The sequence below is a fragment of the Coenobita brevimanus genome, chromosome 76 (assembly GCF_032717465.1).
Source record: "Coenobita brevimanus isolate Jiangsu-jjx chromosome 76, ASM3271746v2, whole genome shotgun sequence".
Classification (NCBI taxonomy): Eukaryota; Metazoa; Arthropoda; class Malacostraca; order Decapoda; family Coenobitidae; genus Coenobita; species Coenobita brevimanus.
In genome coordinates this window covers 17579554-17587012 of record NC_137029.1, presented here as the reverse complement: position 1 = coordinate 17587012, position 7459 = coordinate 17579554, and positions in this window count along the sequence as shown.

Here is a 7459-nt window from a genome sequence, read left to right as displayed (position 1 = left end):
TATAATACAATCCATTACGGACGAGGGAATCACTTATACGCAAGAGAAAGATATTTGTGAAGCACTAAATAAGAATTTCCAATTAGTTTTTACAGAAGAAAAAAATTTTGAGGGGGACTATGCGGAACATGCATGTCCACACATACTATCAGATATACAAATATCAGAAAAAGTAATACAGGAGGAGTTAAGTAAATTAGACAGAGGAAAAGCAAGTGGTCCTGATGAAATTTCATGTTGGGTACTACGAGAATGTGCAAAGGAGTTAAGTAAACCATTATTTTTAATTTTCAAGAAATCCTTGAGTCAAGGTAAACTACCTGATATTTGGAAGAAAGCAAATATTGTCCCCTTATTCAAAAAAGGAAATAGACAAAATCCACTCAACTACCGACCAGTATCACTGACCAGTGTTGAAAGCAAGGTATTAGAAAAGCTTATAAGAAAAGCTTGGGTAAATCATCTAGAAGAACACAGTATGATAACAGAAAGACAGTTTGGTTTCAGAAAATGAAAATCATGTGTTACTAATCTGTTGAGCTACTATGACAGAGTAACAAACACAATACAGGAAAGAGAAGGATGGGTGGACAGTATCTATTTAGATTTCAAGAAAGCTTTTGACACAGTACCACACCAAAGACTTTTATGGAAGCTGTACCATCAAGGAGGAATTCGAGGCAAACTGTTTTGTTGGATGCAAGATTTTCTCATAAAAAAAGAAATGAGAACAGTACTAAGAGGAAACTACTCATCATGGAAAGAAGTGACTAGTACAGGGTTCAGTGCTGGCACCAATCATGTTATTAGTGTATATAAATGATATAAACAGTAACACTGGAAATGAAAGCTATCTGACTATGTTTGCAGATGATGCAAAAATACGAAGGAGAATTACTAACACAGACTCTTGTAAAGAGCTACAAGAAGAATTAAATAAACTTCATGAATGGAGTAATACATGGCAAATGGAATTCAATGTGGACAAGTGTCATGTAATCAAGTTTGGTAAAAGTGGAAAAAGACCTGATTGGGATTATAAGTTAGGAAATAAAACCCTATACACATCAGAAAGAGAGAAGGACCTAGGTGTGATTATCAATAACAGACTAACTCCAGCTGACCACATCAGCGAGAAGGTACGGAACATGTATACACTGCTTGCAAATATGAGAATAGCATTCACATACATAAATGAAGACATGATAAGAAGGATAATAACATCATTCATTAGACCAACCCTGGAATATGCATCAGTAGTGTGGAGTCCTCATCTCAAAAAACACATAGACAAGATTGAAAAAGCTCAAAGGCCCGCTACAAGATGGATACCAAGCTTAAGGGACCTAAGCTACGAAGAAAGACTAAATAAACTGAATCTACCAACACTACAGGAAAGAAGGAAAAGAGGTGACATGATAATGCCATATAAGTGCATATCAGTGAAGGAGAAAATAGACATAAATGATTACTTAACATATGGAGAAGCATCAGCAAGAGGACACTGCAAAAAACTGCATAAGAAGAGAGGTGATAAAGACGTAAGGAAATTCAGTTTCCCAAACAGAGCAATTGATCAATGGAATGCACTACCGAATGAAATACTTTGTGCCAAAACAATTCACAAATTTAAGGATATGTACGATAAATATGGTTTAAGACACGGGACAGTACGAGCTTGATTCATTCCTGTAAAGATACAAGTAGGTAAGAACAATTAGGTAAGGTAAGAACACCTGAGCACAAACACACCTCTTGGCAGTGCGCTGAGTGCCAGGTTCCCCTCTGCGTAACCTGCTTCTTTGATTACCACAGGCTGAAGCAGTTCTAAAAGAGTGCAAGTGGAAATGTAAATAATGTGTAAATAATGTGTAAATGAAGTGTAAATAGGAAGTGAAAGCAATGGATGTAAATATGACTGAACAGTGGAATATAGTTTTATAAGTTACAGCAAGTGACAGTGCATAACATAGTGTAAATAAAATAGAAGTGTATATAATGTAAATAAAATGGAAAATGTAAATAGAAATGTTAATAATTAGTAATATAAAAAAAAGAGTACAAATGCTTGGAGTAATGACAGTGACAGTGAAAGCTTCGCTCTCTACGTAGTTTACTGGATGAGAAAGTGAATGCCTGGAGTGAAAATAAACTACTATTACTGAAGGCAACTTATGGATAAATACTGTAAATATATATATAAGTGTAATAAAGTACTAGGAATATAAAGTGTGAGTGTGTTTATGAATAATAAATGACAGAATACCAGCGGGAAACAAGCGCGGGTGGGAAGCTGGTACGCGCTCGTTATTTACATTGCTTTCACAGTGTTTTTTTTTTAGGGGGGGGGGGTATGGATTCCAAACTACTTGAAAATCATAGAACAGTGTTTCTAGTGATAATATCAGGCTGTGGTAATCATATTACGGGGTGTCGGGAAGTGTAAAGTGGAGACTTCATTACCCAACTTCAGAAGTCTCCACAAGTCCTATGGTAGTCGATGAAGGCTCAAAAAACATCCCAGGAGAAAGTTGAAGGTATCTGCCATAAGTATATTTATTTATAAAATTCTAGGACCAATAACTGATTTTTGGCAAATATTTTTAAAATGTCAGTTGGAGCGTGATTATCCCTTGGGTATGTGCAGGGACCACTTCCGACATCCCCGCGGTTAAGGGGTTAAAGATATTCTCAACACTGTCCTTGCCATTGCTCTTTGATACCTGATTAGTTTATATTTCATTGATTTCTTGATTTCCAATTCTCACAACCGTATGTCATTGCTGGGATTATACATTCGTTATATACTTTTCAGTTCATACGTATTGTCATGCTACTTTTCATGATATTTCTATATTTACAGAAAGCTTTCCATCCAATCGCAATGCGTCTTTTTATTTCGTTTTATGGTCTTATGTTAGTTTTAGTATTTGTCCCAAGTAATTATACTCCTTGACTGCTTCAAGCATTTCTTCGCTCATTCTGATGACTGTCTTTGGTGTATTTGAATTAAACAATACTAATTTTACTCTGTTTCATCTTTAGCCCTACCTTGAGACGTTCTCTGATTTCGCGTCATTTAACATTTCTTTCAATGTCTCTGCCATTTTTGAGATTAGGGCTATGCCATCTTAACCTGCCCTGTCCCAACCAATTTTCCACCACTGACCCCCCATCCCGACCAATTTTGGAAAAAAAATTTTGGCTCAAACCTCCGCTTTTGGTGAGAAACATTGAAAATTCATATAGAAATCGGTCACATGAGGTTTAAAATACTGGTTACAGGTAGCAGTACCCCTTATCTTACTGGGTTTTCTATCAGGCTGGCTCCAAAGAAAACGAGTTCTATGGGAGGGTAACTATTCCACACCACTCATAAGCGGTATTTATTTATTTGGTACGAATTTATATGGAGTACGAGAGTATATTGGTTTTCACCCAGTAATACAGGCAATATAAGCATTGTTTCACTCACCAAACACATCAGCATACCTGACCTTTTTTGGTGACATTACCTGATCATCATTTCTGACTGTTTCTTCCTCTAATGCTATGTAAACTTTGTCCTCCACATTGTCATCGATTAGGGAATCACTCTGGCCTTGAATTTCGTACTGTGGCATGACTTGTCTTTACTGGCCAGGTCACTGGTAACAGATGAATTGTCGAGACAGTGGCGTGCGGAGGGTAGGGAGGTTATGCGGGGTAAGGCATTGTCCCTGCCAGGCATCTTGTAGAAGAAGGTGTCCCGTGTATATGTACCAAAAATCACGCTCAAAATTTGAAAATTGTGCAAATTAGGGACCTTGCAATTGCTGCACGTTTATATACGTCAACAGGAGTCACAGTGACAAAACGTTCAGACGTATATACGTCAATGGAATGCGGCGGGTTAAATGGTTTACGTTTTCTTTATATAAGATTATTCCTCTCTTCTCCCAGTCTAGCTTTCTGAAATTACCTTCCAAGCACTCTGTAAATAGTTTTGGTGATATTGTATTTCCCTCACGCATCCCCTTCTCTATCTATCTATCTATCTATTGGCAGATGCCTTATTCCCATAAGGGATGGCCACAGACAAATTGCCTCCATGTCGGCTTGTCCCCCACCGTTTCACTGTCCGGTTCCCAGATCACACACACCCTCTCTCATACACCTCTCCACTCCATCCCTCCACCTCATCCTTGGCCTCCCCCTCCCTCTTCTCCCCCTCGACCTCACTCACATAAACTCTCCTCATTAGTCTCTCACTCTCAATCCTCTCCACATGGCAAAACCACAGTGTTTTCCTAATGCTTCCTATCACATCCACATCCACACCATAACACTTTTTCATCTCCTCGTTTGTCAGTCTGTCACTCCATGTGACTCCACATGCTTCACCTAGATCACTCATTGCCACCACTCTCCCTCTTGACTTGTGTCCCTCCAACAAAGTCCAAGCTTCACTTCCATACGTTAGAGTTGGTTACTGTTATGCAGTAACACTTTCACTTCCATGCTCACTTCCCTGTTACTTATCACTGCTCTCAGAGAACCAGCAACCCTTCTTAATTTTCTTCCTGAGTCTTTAAGTAACTTAGCTGTAGCAGTTCCCACTTCATATATTTCTCGAGCAGGTTTACAATGTTGTCATTTACTCTTTATTCCCCAGTGAATTTATAATAGCTATGTGCTCCACTGAGCCGGAAGCCTTTTTGTAATCAACAAAACCTAAGCACAGTGGTTTGTTTTATTCTGTAGATTTCGTCGTTAGCTGATTCATTGTGTGTAGATGATAAGTATTTGAATACCCGCTTTGGAATCCTGCCTCCTCACGAGGTTGGTTTTCTTCCAAATTTGTTGTTATTATGTTCGTAAGAGCTTTTGTGAAGAGTTTGTAAATATCTGGTAATAAGCTAATAGGTCGATCTGCTAAGATCTTTTTAGTCGCTTTTTTTGTAAGGCAAAATAACTACTGCATTACACCATGTTTTGGAAATTTTATCTTCTATATACAGAATAAATAAGTGAGTAAGCGTGTTTTATACCTCTACTCCTGCACCCGACAGTAAATCTGCTACTACTCCATCTTCCTCTGGGGCCTTCCCTCTTTTCATATTTTTAAGAGACATGTTTACTTGGCCTGGTGTTACCTCAGGTATTTCACTTCCGTCAACTGAAACATTAGCAATTGGTACCACTGACTTTGATGCATACGGTTCTTTGTAATATTCTTCAACTCTCCTCACCATCCTATCCCTGCATTTAATGACTACCATTTTTGTCTTTCAGTGATAAAATTTGCTGCTTTCCTAGAGTCATTTTACTTCGGACCTGTTTCAGACTTTATCTTGTTTTGATTATTTCTTTGATCTGATCCATGTTTCTCTCTTTTTTCTTTTTATTTCTCTTTCGCTTGACGATAGACTTACTTCCGCTCTTTCTGTTTCATGAGTTCATCTGTCTGTGATTCTGTTTTCATCTCCCTTCGACTTTTCATGAGATCGAGTATTTTTTTTTAATACTTGTTGGATTTGCTTGCATTTGCTTTCCCTACAACCTCCGCTGATTTTCTTAGCACTATTCTAAGTTGATCATTGAACTCATCAATGTCACACTCCGCATAGCTTAAAGCCTGAAATCTGTTCGATATTTCTAACTTAAGGGCTTTTTTGAGGGGAGGGGGGTTACTTTTAGTGGGCATATATATATATATATATATATATATATATATATATATATATATATATATATATATATATATATATATATATATATATATATATATATATATATATATATATATATATATATATATATATATATATATATATATATATATATATATATATATATATATATATATATATATATATATATATATATATATATATATATATATATATATATATATATATATTTAATAATCTTCTTTCTCTCACTTCTGAAATTAATCTGGCTGTACAGCTCACCATTCTTTTGTCACCTACTATACATACTTGATTGATGGCTGTGACATTTATGATCTTGTTATTCTTATCTTCCAAGATGATGTTGACTTCATTCTTTGTTTCTCCACTTGGACTTCCTCAGGTCCATTGTCTCCCAGTTCTTTTATGAAAGAATGTGTTCAATATTCTCACGTTTTACGTTTCAGCAAAATTAAACACCATTTCACCTATGTCATTCCTTTCTCCCACTCCGAATACTCCCATACATGCTTCTCCATTTTTTTCTTTTGCCAACTTTTCCATTTAAGTCTCCCATGTATATACGATATGTGGCTTTTTCTTCCTCCATAATCGGGGAGATGTCGTCATACAATGATTCTGTTGCTAGATCTGAACTTTTAGAAATCGATGCATATTCATATATTACTTTTAGGGTATATCTTTGCATAGTTTAATTACAAGCCGTGTTACTCCTTCAGATACACTGCAAAATTTAAAAATGTTTTCTGCAAGGTTCCTGTTTCTTATAAATCCTACACCACCAACGGTTTCATTTTGCCTTCCTTTGTAGTAAAATAGGTGGTTGCTGTCTAGGAGTTGAATTATTTTTTATTCTTTTCTGTGAATCTCAATCAAACCTACACTACCTTAACTAATGTTTTCCAATTCAGTCATTAAGTTATAAAGTCTGGAAACTTCTGCGGGGCTTCTTACACTGTACATGTAGATCTTCATGGATTTCAGTTTGTTTAATGTCCTGGTCTCTCATTTGCCGAGACAGTGCCTACTCACTTTCGGTGGCACACTTCCCGGAAGCACAGGAGGCAATGCAGTTGGACCTTTAGCAGACGATGATCCAACAGGAATGCCCATCAAATCTTTAACATTAGAATTCCTTTTTGGCTGGGAAGATTGTGACAAATTATCTCACCCCCCACCCCGTCATATAGCTTATGGTGAGATGTAATTTTTGTGCCACATTATTCTCTTTATTTGGTGGAGTCCATTATATTTACGGGGGTCCCATGGTCTGTTCATCTAAGATGCTACCTCGTAGATATGCAAGGCCTTACCCTGTCCACCACTTGGGTACGCATTAGGCAACTAGTGCCCTTGGAGATATACCAGTGTATATATATATATATATATATATATATATATATATATATATATATATATATATATATATATATATATAGAGCCTCTGTGGTACAGTGGTAAAGTGTGCATTTTCGTACACTGAAGAACGAGGGTTCGCGTCCCGCCAGGGTAAAAAACTTTGGGAGCGTTCTTCTGGCCAAGTATTGCATTGGCGGACACAAGGGGTGCTGTGGTTGAACCAGTGTCGCATACAATAAAATATGCTTGCACCCAGTTGGCTTGCACGGGCTGATTACACTTGGTCCACAGACTACACACACATCCAAAGCCACTCCAACACAACAGTTACACTTACAAGCACTTCTCACCCTACATACAATCTCTACTAGACAGCCTAAGCCACATGGTAGAGATACATTGGCTGT